This window comes from Ambystoma mexicanum, chromosome 1p, assembly GCF_040938575.1.
Source record: "Ambystoma mexicanum isolate Mex_15411 chromosome 1p, UKY_AmexF1_1, whole genome shotgun sequence".
Lineage (NCBI taxonomy): Eukaryota > Metazoa > Chordata > Amphibia > Caudata > Ambystomatidae > Ambystoma > Ambystoma mexicanum.
In genome coordinates this window covers 535,480,017-535,502,287 of record NC_090921.1, presented here as the reverse complement: position 1 = coordinate 535,502,287, position 22,271 = coordinate 535,480,017, and the positions used below count along the sequence as shown (strand labels likewise).

At 50.7% G+C, this 22,271-nt stretch overlaps 1 protein-coding gene across 4 annotated transcripts in view; it reads right to left on the bottom strand.

The window, feature by feature from the left end:
* The window catches only part of SMIM44 (small integral membrane protein 44), a 113,985-nt gene extending 97,557 nt beyond the window's left edge, over positions 1–16,428 (bottom strand). For 2 of the 4 annotated variants that reach the window (XM_069649452.1, XM_069649453.1), the window contains exon 1: positions 16,156–16,428. The gene's annotated coding sequence lies outside the window, so the exon portion shown is untranslated. Of the gene's footprint in view, positions 1–16,020 lie in introns of all 4 variants that reach the window. The other 2 variants (XM_069649454.1, XM_069649455.1) reach the window with 2 other exon arrangements.
* Between the last annotated feature and the right edge of the window lie 5,843 nt (positions 16,429–22,271).

The following is a 22,271-nucleotide window of genomic DNA, read 5'->3' as shown; positions in this document are numbered from 1 at the left end:
CTTTTCCTCCTACGATAGCAGCACGCAGGCTGGGCTTCCAGGTGCTGGTGAGCCCGTTTTAACCATAGCTTCCCACCAATTGGCATATGCATCTATCATCACCTTAGTAGTCTGCTGTCAATAGGACTTTGAACTTGTCCTTGGGATTGTTATTAGCTCAGGAGAATTCAGGGGAGTGAAGGCACGCTCTGCCCTCATGCGTAGGTGTGACCATCAGGTTCGTCCAACTTCATCCTTCGGCCCGCCTCAGGGCCCTCTGCATGGAGTTCTCCGTACTGACCATCGTGAGCCGTGCCTCTTCTGCACGCTGCCGCTCCGCATCTATAGCATGGCCTAACCGCTGCCACACGGAAGACACTTCCATTCCTGGGTCCTCCTGCCCTCTGGCCGATGCCTGCCCCTCTGATGTTGATGGCCCGAGCCATCATTTCTCCCACCTAGAGCCTGCTCCTGTCCATGTGCCGTGTCTGATGGTGCCTGCACATCCTCCATCAGCTGGTCTCCAGTTGTGGTGTCCACCCCTGCTGGGCCGCTGACTCTCGACTGTGGCAGGGATGTGAGCTCCACCAAGCTGGCTGTGTTGGTCGGGCCAGGTCCACAAGGGGCCCTGGTGGAATCTGGGCCAGAAGACGGTGTGGAGAACAACTGGCGCATAGTCTCCACAGAGGAGGAGAGGTCCGCCAGAGTGCGCGACACATGTAGGAACCCACCAACCAGGACGGAGCCCATACGTTCGTGGGACCCCTCATCCGCAGGTAGTGGAGAGGCAGATGACATGGCACTCTCCCCTACCTGCGGACGGGCCTAGGACGGGGCCTCCCTGCTGGTGCATGGTGATGCAGTCACAGGGTCAAGGACAGGGACATGCACCGGCCCCTCCGCGGTGACCTGTGCTGCCTCCTGAGCCTGGCCCTGGACTGCACCACTTGCACCAGTGGTACTACCCCCACCAGGCCCCATGTGCGGCTCAGTAGCGGGCTCCTCCTCCTCTGTGGAGACCACCAACCTGGATGTCTCCACAGCGTCTTCCGCCATTGGAAGCCCCTGTGGGAGCTCACCCAGCCCTTCCGCCACAGCCGTTGTGGCAGACGCAGCACCAGCCCCCTCGGTCCCGGATGATTGAGGCTGCGTAGAGGGAGACATAGAACACAAGCATCAGGGTACAGTACAAAATACCCTAGACAGGAAGCAATAACACATGAGTGGCACTGTCAAATGTCACTTCCATCCTGTCATTCCACAACACATGGGTGAATGCACACAACACACATGCAGAAACAGTCTCGGCGCCTACAATCAACATCAACATCCATGTAGAAGGGCCCCTGTAAACCAAGATGTTGCCTTCAAAGTCACAGGCATCCATGGCGTTTCAAAGTCACAGGCATCCATGGCGTTTCAAAGTCACACACACACTTCTCAGGCACACACACACACACATGTGCACCATACATGTACATAATATCAGCACCCATTCCTCACCCCCCCCCTTCATGTCCAGGAACAGAGACAGCCATGCTTTCATGTGTGCATTCTGCATAGAGCTCCCCATGTTGCATTACAACACATGCACCAACCATGTGGTTCACACATAACTGGTCTCACATGCATGACCATGATGTCCCTGCACACACACATCCATACATAGCCTATGTCACACATAAAGGCAAGCATCAGACTACCAGCACACTGCAACATGCCCTGTCTCACACAACAATGCTTGGCCACTTACCGCTCAACTCGAGACGGGTCTGCCTCCGAAGGATCTGGACATGGAGCGCTGGGCCTACACATTCCAGGACCCTCATCTGGATGTTAATCATGCGTGCCCGGCCCCCCTCCATGAGGCGGCGGGCCTTGTGGAGGGTCCTGGACCTAAGTCCTCCCAGCGCTTCTTGACGTGCTTGATGTCGCGGGTTACCACCCCCTCCGCATTGATGGCAACCACTACGTCGTCCCAGATCCTCTCCCGTCCTTCCTTGTTGGTGCGTGATCATAATGCCCCAGGACATGCTCCACCAGGACATCAACTTCAGCGACAGTGAAGCTGATGACCCTCTGCCTCTCTGGCTGGGGGTTGCCAGTGGTGCCAGATGGAGATGTGCCCGACATGGCAACCCCAGAGGCAGGAGTGGGTGGGCAACTGGGTCCTGGGGCTGGGCTGTGGAGCGATGGTATCCCAGTCGGGAGTCTTCTGTTCCAGCAGGGGTGGACACAGCAACTACACCCCTGGCTGACGTGCAGGCAGCAAATGGCAGGGCACGTGGGCAGCAGGCAGTCAGGCAGCAGCAGATGGCAGGTGAGAGCATGCTCGGGGGTCTGGGGGACAGTAATTCGGCCTTCTGGGCAGGAGCGTGGTCTTCCGTATGTTTCCGCGTGGCCAGCTTGATACGGAGTGATTTGGCACGTGAAAAATTGCACGTCAGCGTGTAATTCGAGGAAAGGGCCTTAGCGCGTAAGTGCGTCAGCACACGCACGCGATTCCATTGGACCAAAGGCCCTTAGCACGTAAGCGCGTAAGTTGCATTACGCGCGCTGGCATTTCCCTCATAGCACGTGATGACAGAGCACACGTGGAAAAACTGCACGTCCGAGTGTCATTGTGTGTAATTGGAGGAAAGCGCCCGCGTACACGCGTATCTGACGTGTACGTGTGGGCCGGTTTAAAAGCTACGTGTAGGACACCATTTCCTTGTACGTGCTTTTCGTGGAGAGCGAGTGGGTGAAATCTGTACTTCTTGTCGGTTCACCGCGATTACTTCACAGCGTTTCTAGTTCGTACTCCCTGTTACCTCTGACAGCTCTTTTCTGAATTTTTGTTGGGCCTGTTTCCTCAAACAGAGTTCACTTCTCCTTTTGTCCTGTCTCCTCAGACAGCGTACAATTCTTCTTTTGGCGGAGGTGTTGCCAACGCACACACACGCGTATTTTTCACGTTCTTTTTCCAGGCAAACGGTGCGTTCCACACGTACTTAGCAACTGTGCTTGCCCCGTGTGTCGCGTTCCCCTTCAGAGGTCATTGTAGGCTGCTTGTATTACGCGTACGCTTATTTTTGTGTTTCTGGGTGCCACAGCGTAGTGCGGGTTCATTTTTTCATGCACGTGGTCTACGATGGGTTGCCTGCACGTTAATTTTTGATTTTGGGCTGCCTGTGCGTTGCGTGACCCGTCATCTTCCCCCAGGGGTCACAGACATCCTTGTTAGAGCAGTAGGGTATGAATTCCATCAGGTATCCTACCCCTTTAACCCCCAATTGCCCAGGACAATAGTTTACTGCAACTCCCATATGCACAACAACATCAGTGCCATGGTTGGGAGGCGACCAAGCGGTAAGGGAGTCAAAGGTGGCCGACCCTCAAAAGGTGGGCGCGGTGGGCACTGTAGGGGACGTGGCTGGGATTTGCAGGGTGCCCCTATACCCCATGTGTGGAGGAACAATCAGGGACACCCATGCCCCCCCCCATGGTTGAGGGAAACGTGGCTGACACCATCCAAGCTCAGCCCCTGTTGAACCAGCCCATTGTGGCACCTGACCTGGCACAGGATGACTCCCTGGCTGACTTCCAGGTCAGCAAGTCTAGGCCACGTGTGGCGGTGCAAGTTGTTGTCACCAAGCCACGTGGATCTGGGGCAGCTATGTCATCTGCTGCCCCAACTATGCAGGGTGGGGAGGCTGCAGGGGCAGCTGCAGCTCCATCCGCCCCAGCTCTGACTCTCCCAGCCAGGACAGTGTCAGTCCCGGTCCATCAAACTGACGTTCCCCCTGCCAACATTACCCTGCAACCAATGCCTGCATCAAGACCTATGGTCATTGTGCATTCCCACACTCCTACTACCCAGTCCACCTGTGATTCTGCCCATACTGACCAGAGCGGCGTAAGCCACTCTGGCTCTGCTCCATCTTTAAAGAAGAGGAAGAAGGGTGGCACGACAGGCTGAGACCCCAGACACGGCTACATACTCCGGTACCTCAAGGAAGCCTTGCTTTAATGATCCGGAACTTGATGCACTTGTGGCCTATGTGTCGGCACATAGCCACGAAATGGTGGTGACTGCAGGGTGCAAGACCACACCTGGTCAACGTAAGGCACACTGGCAGACCATCGCCGAACGCATAAGTGCCCTTGGATTTGTGAGGCGCACAGCTGATGATTGCTACAAGCGGTGGAATGACCTGAAACGCAGAGCAAAGAACAAGCTGGCCTCAAATCATGCTGCTACTCTGGTGACTGGCGGTGGGTCTCCACAAGAGGACAATGAACTCACTGAACATGAGTCTGTTGCTGGGGCCTTCGTCACAGAGGAACAGATCCAAGGTGTGGGAGGACTACCTGATTATGATGAATTGTCCGGTGAGTGCCCATGCATGTGTGTGTAATGCATGTGTATGTTGTTTGGGTGACGTGTTCTGATTGAGTGCCAGGTGAGGGTGTGTGTGCCTGAGTGGTATGAGTCACCCATGTGCTTCATCCCAAACATTTTGCGGCCTTGGATTTGAGTGTGACAGTATCCCTTCTGCCCACAGTAGTAATTTAGCGCAACATTACGGCAGTTGCCCTTGAAGTGGCATCTTGCAACAACATTGTTTGTATTTTCAGTGTTTGTTCAGGCTGATTGTTTCAATTCTCCCACTTTTGCTACGCATTGCTCAGCCCTATTGTCACATTTGTGACATGCTTCTGTCATTGATGAACCCCACATTGGCCCACATGTGTTACCTTGTAAGGTGAATGATTTGACCATTCAGATGATTGTGTATTGGCCTGATCACAGACATTTTTGGGGCCTGTTTGAATGTGGAACATGATAGTTGTTTCCTGTCATGTTGAAGTGCACAACCATTGATGTGTACATCGGCCTGGAATCACTGTATTTTTGTACACTGGATGTGTTGCAGTGTGTGGCACATGCCTATTTTGTGACACTATGTAGCATTTTCCATCTCATCATGTCCATCTCACATGGATGGCTGACAGTATTCATTCACGAACGCATGGATGTACTTGTGTAATATACCATGACTATGGTACATGCCATCTGTGTGATGGCATGTGTCATGTATGTGTATTGGACATGCCACTCACAGGCCAATGTGTGATGGCAGTGCTACCCAGCATGCAGCAAATGTGTTGCTCTTCCATCTTGGTGTCATCAGTGTCTGCCTTTTGCCTCCCCTTCAAACTCAGTGACAGTGCATGCATGGGAGGGTTATAGTCATGTGGGACATGTGTAAATCATGTACTGGTTCTGTAGCTTGTCAGGCCTATTTGTGTGCTATGGTGCTAATGCCTGTTTCCATTTTTTGTCTTTCGTGTTTTTGCAGGGGATGACGCACTTGATGATGTTGAGGTTGAGGAGATGGTGCAGACCCAGGAGGAATCTCAGGCACGACCGGGCACCAGTGGGGGACGTGGTGTGGTAGTGGGCGAGAACCCAATCTTGCTGCAGACCATTCTGTCGAGGGGTGCCTCTGGGTGCACCTCCCCAGACCTCTATTCAGGAGCTGATTCGGATGATGAGACCTATGTGCCGTCGCAGGTAAGTGTTTCTGGCAGGGATTCTATTCTGTCCAACCCACCTGCACGAGGGGTAGAACCCTCTATGGGGATGTCAGTGTTGGTAAGTCCGCCTTTGGCGGTTACGGATGCAGGGTCACACTCCACAACATCTGATCCTGTTCCTGGGTCAGCAGATCAGAGGGGGAATGCAGTCCTGCAGCCTCAGGCAGTGCCGGCACAGCAAGGCGCAGATCGCCTTGCCCCAAACAGGTGTGGTGCCCGCCGACGCGGTGGCCTTACGCCACCAGGCAATACCGCATGGGAACAATCCATGTACGGTATGGCAACCCAACAGGCAGCATCAGTTGAGATGATGGCTCAAGCAATGAAGAGGGTGGCCACTTCCATTGTCCACCCCTGAAAGGCAGATGGAGCAACTACAGCAGGCAACAGACTCCATTTGCCAATCACACAGGGAGGACATGTTGGCGTCCAACAGGGACAGACGGGCGGCACTGGACACTCTACGCCAATCGATCTCAATAGAGTCCCAGGGTCACAGGGAAGCCCTGAGGGTAGAACTCCATCACCTGAGGGAGACTCTTGTTGCCCTTGAGGCGTCCACTAACTTGAGGACAGAACAGCAGCTGGAGCAGCTCACAAGTTCGCTCTCAGCTGAGATGCAGGCAACTCGGGAGGAGATACGGGCATCACGTCAGGTGCTGCATGGGGATCTCCGCACTATAATCCTCCAAGACGAGACCTTCCACACCCGCATGCTTGCTGCCATGGAGGACCATACCAGGGCTTTGCTTGGGCTTCCTCCCATAGCACCACCACCTCCTGTGGCAGCAGCAGAGGGTGATGAGAGCGACAGCAGTAGTTCTCCCACAATGGCATAGCCGTGCAGGCCATGAGCCCATGGAGGTGTTTTTTTTCCCCAACATCCACACAGGTGGCTGTTGGTGCGCACCATGTCCTCGGACCTCCTGGGTGGCCTCCCCCCCCCCGGCCCCCACATGGCCATTTTTGATTTTTTTTTTTACAGTGTGTTGCCTTGTGTGGCTCCCGTGGGCATCCACTGTATTCCAGCTGGGCACATGCAGGCTTGTCCTGAGTTTGGGTTAGATGCTTGGGTTTGTGAGACACACACCCCTCCTGCTTCCCGTTTCCATGGGCTTGCAAAGGGTGTGCCCAAATGACAGTGACTTAGACAGTGACGTTGGACTCCCATGAGCTGTGTGGGCAGTCAGTAGTCAATACTGTGTATACATTCCTAGTGGATATTGTTGTTGTATTGTGCACTGCATGGTGTATTGATATGTGCTTGTGCATCGATGTCTTCCTCCTAATTTGCTGGTTCATTCCTCATGTCTTCACAAGGCTGTCTACTTTGGAGATGGAGTTCATGTTGTAAGCAGGGCACTTACACATTTGCGTGGCAGCAGCACTGTACAGTTGGAAGTGGTCGGTGTGCTGGCATAATCAGGTTGTAAGACTACCACTACTTTAACTTAGTACTGTCATGTTTATGCTATGTTTGAGGTTGTGTAGCTGCATTGTATTGTTCGTAAGTATTTGGTCATGTGTGTTGTTAGTTCTACATTACTGGGAGCATTTTGTGTGTGGGCAGTTTCCATTAGGGACACTGTACTTTGACACTTGTGTCATGTTTTGGGGATTGCTTTGTTTTCTCTCACATAGCATGACATGCCATGGTGTGTTGGGTGGCGGTGCTGGGGAGGGGTTGGGTGACATGGCATTGTCATATTGTATTTTGCAAGGGGGTAATGAATTTAGCAGCATAGAAGAGTGTCTTTTGATGACACAGCATTGGTGGTGTTTGTGTAGGTAGGGATGCACACAATGTAACACTTTCAGGTGACCAATCTCAGGCTGGTATGGTTGTGACAGTTGACTGTCCCTTATGTCATCATCATTGATTGTCAGCTGGTATGTGCCAGGGCTGTGTGCACTCCACAGGGGTGTGATTTTAGGTGAAGTAATTAGCCACCAGCTGCGTATGGGCTGCCTCACCCCGTGCCCTTTACCCTCCCATGTGCAGCGGCCGTGCATGTGGTTGGGGATGTGGGGGCACCACCATGTCCACGGGCAGGCCCTGGCGTGTTGCAACGTTGTGTAGGACACATGCTACCACTATGATCCTGCACACTACTGGGGGAGCGTATAACAGCTGCCCGCCAGAACGGTCAAGGGAGCGAAAGGGTGACTTCAGCACTCCAAATGTGCGCTCCACTATGCCCCGGGTTGCAATGTGGGCTGTGTTGTATCTTACCTCGGGTGGCATGGTGGGGTTCCGAATTGGCGTCATCATGTGGGTGCTCAGAGCGTAGGCACTGTCCACTGGGGAGGTGGTGATGGGTATCATTAGTTGGGTTGTGACATTGCTCTGTATCTGCCATGCATGCATGTGCTGTGGCATTTATACTCACCGAGCAGCCATGTATCACCATGCCGACCAGCTTCTAGGTCCCGGTTTAGGGTTGACATTCTGTAAATGAAACTGTCGTGGGTGGACCCTGGATAGTTGGCATATACTGAGGTGATGATTCCCTTGGCATCACATACTACCTGCACGTTGATGGAATGCCAGTGCTTGTGGTTTCTGTAGATGTGCTCAGATGCCCGGGGGGGACGTAGAGCCACATGGGTGCAATCAATGGCACCTAGCACTTTGGGGAATTGTGCCACCCCATAAAAATCCTGGACGGCAGCCTGCCTTTCTGCTGGTGTTCTGGGCAGGTATATGTGCCTGCGGACTGATGGGCGTGCAGTCATGATGGCCAAGACCTGGTGTAGGCAGCGTGACTGCGTGGCCTGTGACACCGCCCCCACTATAGCAGTTGTCCGCTGAAATGATCCAGTGGCCAAGAAGTGCAGTATATTGCGGCCCTTATGCAGGGGGCTGTGTGCTTGGGAGCACAGGGTGGGTGATGTGAGGTCCTCCTCCCACTCACTGACCAGGTCGAGTATTATGTGAGGTGGAAACCTGTACCTCCCATACACCTGGTCATCAGGCATCCCAAAAAGGCTGGTTCTGGGTGTAAAAATTCTGGGCCTGACTATCCTCCTCCTCCTCCTGCGGTATCCCACGACCACTGCTGCTAGGAACGGTATATTCATCCTGGCGTCTGAGCTTGTTTGTTGTTTGCACGCACTTTTATGCTGCGCGGGTCCATGTACGCCTACTTTCTGCTGGCGTACGTGTTTCCGGATTAGCGCATCTTTTTTGGCGCACGCGTTAGCCCCGTTCCATTCCATGAATACGTGTTTTGAACGTGCGTGTGGGCGTTCCGCGCATTTGCCTCCTGGACTTCCCCCGTGACGCCCACATTTTCACGAGTTGTTCCCCATTCCGCGTGTCACGCCCCCTGTTCCTCCTACTTTTGTTGTGTGCGCCGCGCTATGTGCGATTTCGCTGTGCGCGTGGCGCGCGCTGTTTGGAGATGTGTGCGCCAGCATGCGCCACACAGAATTTTTGTGCACATCCTGGGATTTCTACACGCACGGACTTCCATGTATCGCTGTGCGCGGGTTTCGCTGCGATTTTCGCACTGGCACTGCGATTCACACGCTTTTGCACGCTTGCGCCGAAAATTTCAGCGCACATTAATTCCATGAATCGGCCTGTTAGTCTGGCCTTAAACGCCTCAACTCAGCCTTTCATCCTTCTGCGGTCAATAAATGAGTACCAACACAGGTTGGGTGATATTAGGTGTATATTTTTTCTATATAAAACGCTTAAGCGTAAGTGCTATATAATAACACATCATTATCATTCGGTCATGGACGTCTGTTTGCATTCACAGTAATTTGGTAATATGGGCCTATGCACACTGATCTTAGCAATACATATGGCGATCCATTCTTGTATGAAATGTACATCACATTATAGTGATATCGCAACCATATTTTTCGTAGTGTACAATGCTATGTGATGCCACTTCCTGTTTTGTCAACGGGTTTTAGGTCGTGTTCCATCGCTTCCCTCGATATCACTTCGGGGTGGGGTAAAATGCCATCACTTTCTGTGATGTCATCAGGGGTTAAGGGTCGTGTGATGTCACTTCTGCTACCCCTGACATTTTGATTAAATGAAGTCCCTGGGGCCATGGACAGTGGGTTCAGTTGGAAATACTTGCTGGACCTTATATGATTACCAAAACCACATGACCCACCCTCCATTTGCATCAAACAGGTTACTCAGTAGGTTTTTGAGATACAGGATGTGATATCCGACAGGGGAAAACTCACAGTTTTTCCCCTCCCTCTTCAACCACTTTTGGAAATCCTCACTTCACTCCAAGTACCAAAAAAAATGCTTCTTGAATTGGAAAGAAGGCTGTTTGCACCTCTCCTCGGGAGAATGAAATTGTTCACAAAATATAAGAGGAGTTTGGGTTGCAAAAAATGAACAGATGGGAGTACTCACAATTTAGACAGTGGCCTTTACAAGGTGATAATAGAGAGACTGCCATGAAATCGCTGACAGGGGTTGAACAATCCACAGGCACTCTGTGTGTGTTAGCAGGGTGCGGCAGATTTAGAGTTCGGTAGGTTGACCCAAAAAACGTAGTAGGCTGCCCACAACCTGACAACCTCCACTCAGGTGAGAGTACCGATCTGCAATAACGGGGTACTATTGGTAACCCAGACACGCAGACGTCCAGGGATTATGGGATTTACCTCCAGAAAGGCCACCCTGTTGGGTGTCTGTGGATCAGAGCCCCAAAGGGTAAAGATCAGGTGAAACATGCTGGCAAAAATGCTTTTTTAAAAAAAAAAAAAATACAGAGTGTCTTAGTCTCACAACCAGTACCTAATTCGTCTCCACAAACCCACATAATCAGTGCACAAGAAAAATGGCATCTATGCTCTGCGGGCTGCCAAGCCGTTTGGGATGTGTACGGGAGGGAACCTAGCAATGAGCGTGTCATGTGGTTGCACTGGCTGGCATACCCGAAGAACAGATTAAGAAATTGACAACTTCTTGCAGAAACTACACCTCTATGTTGATTAATTCTATTAATTACAGTGCGGCTGTTCTAGTATGAATCGGTCCCGCATCCCAGGAGGGAATTAAGTTTTGGTTCCATATTCAGCTTGTACCCTTACTGTATGTTCCCACTATCCTCGTTCTCTACCTTCAGTCCCCCTAACCCTCCTTCTCCTGTTAATTCTCCTTCATCTCTTCGAGCTAATTTCCTAGTTTTGCCTCTAACATGGCCTCTCTAGTCCTTGCTTTTTTGTTCCACCATCTCTTTCCTTCCTACAGTTCCCCCTTTCTTTCCCCTTGATTTCTATCTCACTTCCCTTTATTCCTCCTAATCTCTCCATTCGCTTTCTTCAGCTCTTTCTTTCTCCCTTTCTTCCTTTCTATGCTTAACGCCCCCACTCTATCCTTCTCCACCAAAGGCGCTGTAGTGCATAGGCCATACTATGAACACAAGTTGCAAAGGTGGCCGGCAAGTAACCAGCCACTTGGATACAATGGATGGTGAATGGGGAAGGGGGGGGGCTAATGCAGCAGCACTGCCAGGGTCAGAGGTTGACAGTGGATATCATTAGCCATGCCCTCAAAGCTATGCATCGTCTCTGGTAAGAAAGCCCCGCCTCCTTGCTTTATGAAGAATGGAGGACATGTGGTGATCACCTGCACTGATGCAGACCCAAGTTCGAATGGCACCAGCCCAGATCAGACCCTTGCCCAGCGAGTCCAGTGGACACTCCATCCATGGGGACTTCCTCATGGGTGAAGGATGACAAACGTTGTGGTTGCACAATCTTTTCCAAAGGGAGTTGTAGGAAGAAAGACGTACTCACCAGCGACCCCCGCACAGCCCAGAAAGGGGTACCACAAACATAGGCATACCACAATAAGGTTCACCTAGCTCTCCATCATCGCCAAGCCCACCTCTGTTTCCATACCTGCAATCTTCATTCCCACGTGGTTCTCCAAGCCCGAGCTGCTCCCTCACCGGACTCTCTTTTTGTCATGATACATATAACACATTTCTACAGTAAACTCCACCAGATGGGTTGAACACACTGGCCGATCTCTCTGCCCGTTAAGTAGACCACCACCATGGTCGCGCTTGGTCTCACTCCGCATGAGTAGGTGGCCTTTCCTCTTTGTGTCTAAATACTCAACTGATCAGGATTGGTGTTCATGGAATGACAGCACAGGGGAATACCCACCACACATATGTTCGGCCATTAGGTGAGTGGGGGGCTATGGGGAAAGGGAGTGCACAATTGGTCATGTGGATGTGTGCAAGTGTGAGGGTTCATCATTAGTGCCAGATGTCTCTCTAGCCTACTTATATGGCCCAGGTCAGGATGCACTCGACCTAGGACTGTACGGTCTCTGATAACCTGTCTGCACTGGCACACATGGATGCTGGACCCAGGTCCTATGGATTTGGCATCTTGGTTCTTGCCACAAGCTAGCGGGCCAGGTGAGCCTGGCTCCGAATCTAGAGTCACCAGAGTAGATTCAGAGGCTAAACGAGCACAGGTCTAGCTCGATTACCTCGCATACAACTAATAATAATAATAATAATAATAATAATAATAATAATAATAATAATAATAATAATAATTTGGCATTTATATAGCGCTACAAACCCTCAGGTATCTGAGGGCTGCTTATTATTACCCACGGTGTGTGGTGCTCATTTATCGACCTCGGAAGGATGAAAGGCTGAGTTTGGCCCCGCCGGGATTCGAACCTGCGTTAACAGACTCTGCACGGGTGTCAAAGCGAGCGCTCTACTCGTTGTGCCACTTGACCGGCTTAATGATCATGTCCTGCCGTGTGAAGCCATTCCAAACACATGATCTTGCTAACTTACCTGGGAATAGTAGGCTGAGATCACGGGTACAGCTGGCAGCCCGTCTCCTGGATCCCCAAGCAAGGGAAGAGCAAAGCACGAGCTTCTGCATTATGTGGACTGCTAACTCCCAAACGCGCAACTCTCCCTGCCGACAGAGCACCCAGATTTTAGGGCACCATCAGGAGTTCCTGGGTAGCACCCTCAGATACATGCTGAGAAGGCGCCGGGAAGTAAGAAAGGGCAAAAGAGAGGGCAATGTCAGTCGATTTGAGTGCAGAGACGTGAGGGAAGGAGAGTCAGAGTAGTGTCTGTGAATTCAGAGGAGGGCAGCAGCAGTAGCGTCTCCAGAGAGGGGCCAGATGGGGCCCAATACCCTCCTCGTGATATCGGGTCCCCTATTTGCCCCCGTCACCACCAGTGAGCACTGGGAGGCAGTGTCTGGAAATCCAGTCTGCATAGCTGTAGATGTCAACTGAGCATGAAAGTGATCTTAAATGTATAGGCAGCAGGGAAACCGAAGGCATTTGAGGTACACATATTTCCGGGGGTTTAACTGGCCCCTTCAAGAAGAGAGAGAGAGCATAGCACTGCTGCTTGCCTGGAAACTGCTTGAATAAACACTGGATGTCCAGTGTGACTGCCCGAAGATATTTCTGTGCACACATCTGCTCGTTCCGTGAGCGTTTCCCTTGCATTTGACTATTCGGTAGCTTAGAAAGTTCTGCAACTGTTGTGGAGACCTGTAGCTAACCGTGATAGCACTCCAGCTGTTTTAATCCTTGTAGGCTCACACAGTCCCTTCCTTTTTCTGAGGAAGTGAATCATACCCGTTTCAGAAAATCTCTTTCAATTCCAATTTCTTATAGATTATCAGCTTGATTCATCACCCAGCTGGTGGTTTGCAAGTCAGATTAGTTGAAGATAGTCCTGGTTTAGCCTGTGAAAGAAATACACAGCACTGCGTTTTTTGTTTTAATAGTGACGCTGGAACGGTCTACTGTATTGTTTAAATTGTGGAACCATGAACGCAGGGTTCATACCCCAGCTTCCCACATAATGTGATCTTCACTGAATCACTTTATTATATCCCTGTGACTTTTTTTCAGTTAATGTCCACCAAAACTGGGATCACCCAGCAATCAATTAATTCTGGTCTATAGAGAAAGACTCGCTCATGCATTGTTCGACTATAGTTTCAGTCCATAGATCTTATATATTAACTATTTATGCAGTGCACATTGTTATTTGAATTGTCTCTGCTCTCTCATGGCATTGTCACTTTAAGTCGTAGTTATGCCAGAAAAAAATATAGTTAAACAAATGATATGTTACAATGGTTGAGCACCAATGAGTTCGGAACGTATCTATATTCTACAAATGGGCACATACGCTACTCTTTGGCATGGTTTCCCTGCTATGCCAGTATGTTTCTACACACATCCCTAGGCCATATCGGAAATGTTTTTCTCTTTTATTCTGCTCAGCAATTTCACTTCCACAGTTGGTGTCTGAAGTAGTGATATATACCATGGCATTACATTTCTTAGCCTTCCTTAAACAATGTGCTCCACTAGAAAGCACTCACTTGAGGAAAGGCTGGGCACAGTCTTATATTGAGGCACTGCCTACCACAGGAGACCTTTGGTTGGTATTGTCAGGAGTAAAACAAATATTGTAAACAGGAACCGTGATTTCTTTAAAATAGTCTTCACAGATCGCCCAATATATGAATAAACTGCAATGGAAAGTGTCTGTAAAATCGGCGTTATTTGATTTTTTTTGTTTTTATTAAATCAAACCGCATACATTGCAGTGCTCTCAAGGTACCCCATGCCATGCTTCAGCTGGTCATGGTTTTGTTAGTCTCGTATTCTGTCCAATGCATAGAAGGGATTACCGCGTACCGTTTTCCAGCAGGTGATGTGATTGCTTGGACATCCGATTGCCAGTCTATTAAAACCTTAGCCAGTCTTTTCATCTTCAGAGAAGGCCACACAAAAATCATAAACACAAGCACTTCCTTTGCTTGCATGGGGTATGCACAAATCTCCTTTGCATATCCATAACCATTTGGCATGTAGTGTGTTTAAACACAAACACATAGTTTTGTCATTGCCATTGGCCGTTATAGGTGCCCCCCCCCGCTACTTGTTTTCATTTGGTGCCCTGTGTGCCCCATCAAATAGGATTCCTGGAGACGCCACTAGCGTAGCAGGCAAATGGAATGCAGTCATTGGTCATTGCTGAGAAATCTACGAGATCACTGTGCCGCCCTTAATTCCGGCTAAGAAAATGTCGACTGCAATTACAGTGTGGCGCAGTGATCAGATAGACTACTTCTGCCCGCCTGCCCCGGCCCGCAATCCTGAAAACTTCCCCTCCCCCCACCCACCTTTACTGCGGCACACTCCTGTGTGCGCGGACGACATCCTTGTACTCCTGCGGTGGTAGTTCCTCCCACTTACGTGGGGTGGTGCTGACGCTGCAGGGTCCTTTTTTAAAAAAAAAACCTTATCCCTGACCCCTTTTACTGCCTCCATGGAGAGCGGGGGACACCCCCCGCAACCCTTGCTCTGCTTGGGCACAGTAATGGGGGCCAGGATTTTTGGACCACGCCCGGGCATAGTTTTAGTAATGTCGCCACAATCGTTGCGACATTTTTGTACGATTCTGTTGCCGAGATGTGCTTGCATCCTGCGGGTCCCAGGTTTGATTCCAAGTAACCCCCATCAGTCTTTGCTCCTTCAGAGGTCGATATATAGAGGACCACCCAGCTGGGCACCAGTAACAATACTTATTTATAGCAAGACAAATGGAACAAGCTTTGGCAATGCCAGCAGTTTGGACTTTTGAGTAGGCATGGGAAAGGCACTTGCCAGGCACTGCCGTAGTGGTATTAACTGTCTATTGTTGGTAGCAGGTGCAAAATGGTGCAAGTACCTGGGTATTTAAGAGCACTGCATGGCAAATGCCTAAAATGTATACACAAGCCAAAACTGTTGGCTTTGCCAATGCACGTTTTAACAGGAATTCAGTGACGGACCCGCGTAGTGCTTACAATTTGAGTGGCTGAAGGCAGACCTGGTTAAGACATTTTTATTAGACCAGAAGTCTGTTTACAACTCCAATTAAGTCATTAACTCCCAGAAGACTGCTTTGAAAAACCAGTGGCAGGCAGTTTGAGTGCAAAGTTTGATTAAAGGGGGCTCAAAGAGTTCCCATGGGGAGGTGTTTTGGGCGGGGAGGGGCAGTCAATGGGTGGGCAAATAACCAAACAACACCAACAAGCTGTCTCCCTCCCCATATGCCTTTTTGTATTGTTATTGTGCTTTTGTTTGACACATGCCATTTCTCACTAACTGTACTTTAATGCAATAGTTTCGGCACCTAATTCCCCAAACTAAAAAGCAAAGTGGCAAGAACTGCAGCAAAGCAGGAGAAGGCGTTCAAAAGTGCAAACGAATTTGGGAATTTCCAAAATGACAATCTACAGATTGGCCAAACCAGCAGTTAAAGGACCTGTCTTCACTCGGGCGTTTACTTTTTCGCCTCTGAGCTTTAAATGGGGGGTATTGCGCCCTCCTCCCCCTTTGAAGTGGGCTGTATAGCCATCTTAAGCGAAGGAGGAATCCCACCTCATGTCGTTGTACACGTACTCACTTACTTATCAATGGCGCGGACGTCTACATCGAACAATGTGCTTTCTCGGCTATTAATTAGAGCTGATGAATGGCTTTATTATTCGCTTTACGGTCCAAAGATCGCCTGGCGTGCGCGCTGCTCCCGCTCCTTGCGTTACCTCTTGGCGCCACGCCACGGTCTTGCAGCCCAGTTCATCGCCGTCTCGTCATCCTTTTGGAGCCAAGTGTTCCCCGGGGCGCTAGCTGTAGTCCCGCGGAGGTCTGTGCACGGACCCTGCTTTCAGATAGGTGCTCCCCTCTCTCTGCCGCCCGCTGGGTTCGTGTGGCAGGGGGACTGACGCGGGGAGAGAGGGGGGGGGAGGCGCGACCTTCTTCCGCCGCGCGACACTTATGCAACTGCGTGTGATAAACCGAATCCTTCCAGAGACGGAAACGGCAGGCCCTGGAGGACAGGATTTATCACATTAAGAGGATTGGGGCATCACAAAGGCTTTTTAAAGGTCAGCGTGAATGCAGAGCACAGGGCTGGGCTCAGCTGAGCGGGGATCTGGGATTTCCGGGCCTGGCTCTTGTACCAAAAAAGTACAGGCCAGGGATTAACGTTCTCCTCCTTCCACACTACTGTCACCAGGGAGAGAGGCCTGGACAACGCAAGCAATGTGGTAGGCACAGGGCAGGGTGTAGGAATGCCAGGCAGGTGCAGAGCCAACGCTGCAGGTGGGAGTACTAAGAGCGAAACAGTACGACTGTGTGCTGTAGCAAGTGAAGGGTATGAGGGCAGAATAGTAGAGTGGGGGCCTCATTACGACCCGTAGGTTGTCGGAATGAGGGGGGCCGGTACGGGACCGGCCCCCTTCATTCCGACAGGGCTAGTTACAAGCTTCCCACTGTGGGACCCGTCCATGCTTTCTGGGTCTCACGAGGGGAAAAAGGAGGTAACAACGGGCAAGTTGTACTCTGCCCGTTGTTACCTCCATCTCCATCCCCATTCCCATTGAGCCCTAATGGGGCTCAAATGGGAATGGGGAATGGTTCCTGCAAGGAGGAATTACCGGGTCCCCAATGTTGGAATGACCCGGTTATTCCTCATTGCAGGAACCCGGTAAATGAGCCCGGTTTGGTGGCAGCCATGGAACTAATAGCATCATGGCTACCGCCACACTCGTAATGAGGCCCTGTGTCTTTGGTGAATGGCCAAAATGGTGCAGATTGTCAGGGCCGGCTGAGGTGAGTGGGGGCCTCTTTCAAAGATATTCTTTTCTTCTGGGCCCCGCCAACACTGGATCAACCATGCAGTGGCATCACCAGGAATGAACTTATGACAGCCTCCCGGTTCACTATCATTTCTGCACAACAGTATTGTTTAGCTCCTGCGTTATGTTGAGTTGACAGTGCTGAGAGCAGCCCAGCTGAGATGGGGGGGGGGGGGGGAGGGGACACAAGGAGGTGTCCAGGATTTCAGAGGCGGGGGCACAGGCCCCCCTAGCGACACCACTGCAACCATGGCCAAAGGCACGCACACACTCACTCACATCATCCACATCCAGGTGCTCTGGGAGCAGTGTAGGTGAGAGAAGGGCACAATGAACGCTTTTAACCCCCAGTCAGCACCCTATGTGTGTATGCGTATATGTGTGTGTATGTGCGTGTGTATGTGTATGTGTGTGTGTATGTGTGTGTATGTAAAACGCGCCTATACACAAATGTTACGAGGTGCAACAAGGCAAGGGAGGGGAACAGAGGGAAGAGACAACGATCTTACTAGGCCAGGTGCGCAAGTGCAGAGAGGGGAAACATGCAAAAGTGTAAGGGGGAGAGAAGTGCAGTACATAGGATAGTAGTAAATAAATAGAAACAATAAATAAGAACAATAAGAAGTGTAGCCAACTGGTGGCAGGTGCAGGGTAAGTGCAGACAACAGCTGTTAAGTGCTGGTAGGGGGCTGAAGGGATACAGAAACAGCCCCTAGTGCAAGGGTTGCCAGGGGGGCAATGCAGGTGTGCAACTGGCGGGGAAGTGACCTGGGCCCGAGAACAGGGGCTAGCCAGGTGACCAGTGCAGTTCAGTTCAGTTTCAGCCAGGAATTCAGCAAGGGAGAGGAGAAGAGAAAGTAGAAGCAAAGAGGAAGTTCTTGAGGTGCTTACGGAACCGGAGATGGTTCTCAATTTTCAGAGAGGGACAGAGGGTGTTCCAGAGGGAGACCCAAGCTGAGGAAAGAGATCTACCACCAACTTGTTGCTTGGAGAAGCGACTGACCCTGAGGGAGTTGGAGGCGGATCAACAAAGAGCTTGGGAAGGAAGATATTTAGGACCAGAGAGTTGGAGGTATTGAGGCCTCAGGCTCCAGAAGGCCTTGTGGACAATGCAGAGGGTTTTGAACTTAATCACTGGGAGCCAGTGCTGAGATTTCAGTCCAGGAGAGATACGATCCCTGGGTTTGAGGCCAAGGACAAGTCTCACAGTACTGTTTTGGATGAGTTGCAGCGGGCGGACAGTAGAGGCAGGCAGATTTAGAAAAAGGTTGTTGCAGTAGTCCAGCCTAGAGAGAACCAGAGCTCTGGAGACAGTGAGCTTCTTGGGGAAGGAGAGCAAGGGAAGAATACCTCTGAGGTGGTGCAGCTGGTAGTGTGACTTCTTAGAGACGTCAGAGATGTGAGGAGAGAAGGAGAGTGTGGAGTCGAAGATGACCCCAAGGTTTTTAGCCTCACAGGTGGGAACTGGAAGAGGGCCAAGAGAGGTCAACCAGAGAGCGACAGGAAAGGAGGGAGCGGATGTGCCAATGAGGAGAATCTCAGTCTTACTGGCATTAAGGCAGAGATCATTGGCGGTACATCGCACCTTGATAGCAGACAGACAGTCAGAGATGAGAGGAGGAGAGAAGGTGGCTGAGGGGAGCCTGTGTCATCCGCATAGCACTGAAAATTGGGGCATAGAGCAGCAATGCAGTGGGCAAGACATGCAAGGCATTGGTTGAACAGCCAGGGAGAGTGGTTAGACCCCTGCGGAAAACCACAGAGAGGAAGGACCCAAGTTGGACCTTGGAGGGTTGATCAGAGATGAAAGAATTCAGCCAACCCAGGGCCTGATCGGGGATACCCAGGTTATCACAGAGATGGTTCAGCAGGATGGCATGGTTGACTGTGTCAGAAGGGAGATCCAGTAAGGTGAGGACACGGGGGTGTTGGAATCAAGGTTGGAGAGCAGGTCTTCACAGATGTTCAGGAGAGCAGTTTCTGTGCTTCTGGCAGCTCTGAAGCCAGACTGATGGTCATGAAGACAACCAACAGATTCAGTGTGATGGTTATGCTGGGAGATGGCCAGACTTTGCCAAGGAAAGGAGTGATGGAGATTGGGCGATAGTTAGCCGGCAGGACGGGTCAGCAGAGGGTTTCTTAAGAAGAGGGTGCACAAGGGAGTGCTTTAGGGAGGGGTAGGGAAGACTCCAGTGGTGAAGGAGTGGTTGCAGAATCGGCCAGAGCAGGAGCCAGGGTGTCAATGTGGTCATTGACGGTTTTAGAGGAACAGGGGTGAACCTGTTTTGACAAGACTTTCATAGATCAGACTTGTCTAGAAACCTCGTCTGGGGAGAACAGGGGAAAGGGGGAGATGGACGGAGGAGAAGTGGCCGAAGAGGGGCCAGAGGAAGAGCAGGGAGTAGAGGGAGGAAGGGGAGAGGAAAAGAGCGAGGACAGGATGTCCTGAGTTTTGGAGATGAAATGAGAAGCCAGAGCCGTGCAGAGGGCCGGAGAGGGGACAGGAGAGGTAGAGACTGCAGCATGATTGGCCAGTTCCTTGCAGATTTTAAAGAGTTCGGCCGAGTTGTTAGAAGGCGCAGAGACACAGGCTTGAATGTGAGATCTCTTGTTGGTGCGGACAGAGAGCCGCTATTGCCTTTGGAGCAGGCGGCAGGCCAGTTTGTCAGAGGATGTACTGGAAGCATGCCATGTCCTCTCAGCCACCCTGCACTTTACTTTATTGTACTTATATTGCACACCATAAACCCAAAGGCGTGAGGGCGCATACAATACAAACAAACATAAATTACCAACAGTTACATATAACAAAGAAGCGATCAGCATAGGTATATAAGGCACAGTCGGAAAAGAAATAACAAATAAAGGAAACCTCGTCAAACGCGGGTAACGAACAACTAATAACAGCAGTTTACAGTTAGTGAGGAAAGGCCAGGAAAAGTACTCCCTAAAGAAGTACATCTCAGAGGATCAAATTACAGTTCTAGGAGCCTCTGGGGAGGAATTTACACCGTCTTAGAAACGCAGGTAGAGTGCTAACCCTACAGCCCACTAAAACACAATCACTATTTGGTTGTGAGCACCAGTCACTTAGGCCCATCCTACGAAGAATCTTTAAGTCTGGGAGTCTGACAACACCCGGTCCCGTTCTCTGCCGTAACCAGGCAAGAACCTTTTTGCGTAAGGCTTCTCTAGACTCTTTTCCTTCACTTTTCTGAATGTTAATGATGACTAAATTTCTCTGATCCATAACAAAGTCATGAGTACTCAAGTTCTTTATTTTCAGCATTTGTGATTTACTTAATTTCAAGATTCGCGAGGATGCCATCTTGATTTTACCCTTCGCCGCTGTATGTTGTTTAATCGCTTAATCACCAGATTTCAACACGGATACCGAAGAGAACAGCAGTGTTTGGATTCAGGATTTTAACCCACTCGTTACTAGCTGACATTGGCGTAATAGGCACCAAAGACTCCTTACTGCACAAGTCAGTTTGTGAAGCTTGGTCTCTCCTAACCCCTTGTACGTGAGCTTGGCAGGCATTATCCGATTTCAGTGCCTGTAACAAGGCGACTGGACTAGATGGACCATCTATCTGCAATGCTGAGTTCACTCTATGCGGCTGTAAATCCGAGACCCAGTCATTTAATGCATCTGCAAGTAAGCCAAGGTCAAAAGGACTATTACATAAAAGTAGCTCCTTGGCAATACTAGCCATAAGAGCAGGCCATTGCGAACGACCAATATGCTCAGATTGAGATAGGTTGGACCTATCCCCGCCCCTTGCAAAGCAAGGGGTGATGGGTTTAGGTATACCACATGGCTCCCAGCATACTTCTCAAAACCATCCAGAAATGATAATACAGCTCGGGTCGGGGCCGGCACCATGGAAATAACTCCAGATTTGTGTACACTATCCTGGGCTACAAGTCCTGTAGAATCAGTTTTCAGTACTGGGCAGTCCAATTCCTGAATTAGGCATTTACAAGGGGATGCAGGATTCCCAGGGTTCTCAGTTTTATCCACCTCCAAAGTAAGGTGGCAGCCTTGCAATCTCAGTCTCCTTCGAGAACTGAGAGCCAAGACTTCCAAAACGCGGTCTCTATTAGTCAAATGAGAGGGAGCCACTAATCCTGCTACACCCTCCTCTGCATTTGATTTAACACCCAGCCCAAGGTGAGGTCTGTGTGCTCCTGGTTCCTAGTCAATAGGTTACGAGCACTAACCTTCTTAGGTGCAGCCATAATATCGACCAAGGATAAGGAGAATAATCCATAAGCGTAAAACAAGCCAAGAGTAGGACAAATAAAACCAATAAGCTACACCTCCCACAAGAGGGGCTAGCACACCAGTACCTACAGCACGGTGAGAACGCTTACAACATCCGAGTATGCCACATTAAGCTGTCCTTTCTTATAACCTCACAAATAGCCATGCCAGGGTTCCTTACAGCTGCACTGAACGGCTGTGAGGCAGCTGGAGAGCCGGGCGAGGCATGGGAATCCGCCACCGGAGCTGCGCAGAATCTCTGCTTCATAACACTAGGCAGCCGCTGGAAACGCTGCTGGCAATGCCGGAATGCTAAACCTGCGACCAGAGAATTAGAGAAAAGGACCTACACAGAGCATCAAGCCGCACGGCAACCTAGAGTTACCGCCGCCTTCCGACGCCTCATCTGATCTCCAATGATCAAACCAACCAACTTGGCTTCCCTGTATGGCTTACCCAACTTGGCCACTTGCGTGTAAGGGTGACGAGGTCTGAGTTGTACCAGGAATTGCACTTGGCTTTGGGCTTCAGGTGGATCCTCATGACAGGGGCAAGAACATCAAAAGTATCAGATATAGCAGAGTGGAGCATGGAAAGGGCTGTGTTAGGGTGTGAGTCACCCGAAGGTGGAGTGGGGGGGAGTGAGAAAGTGGCGGCAAAAGCCTCAACTGACACACACTTCATGGGTCGGATAACCGAGAAGGTGGGTGGCAGTACTAGAGGTGGCTTGGCCTGAGGGGTAGAGAGGGTG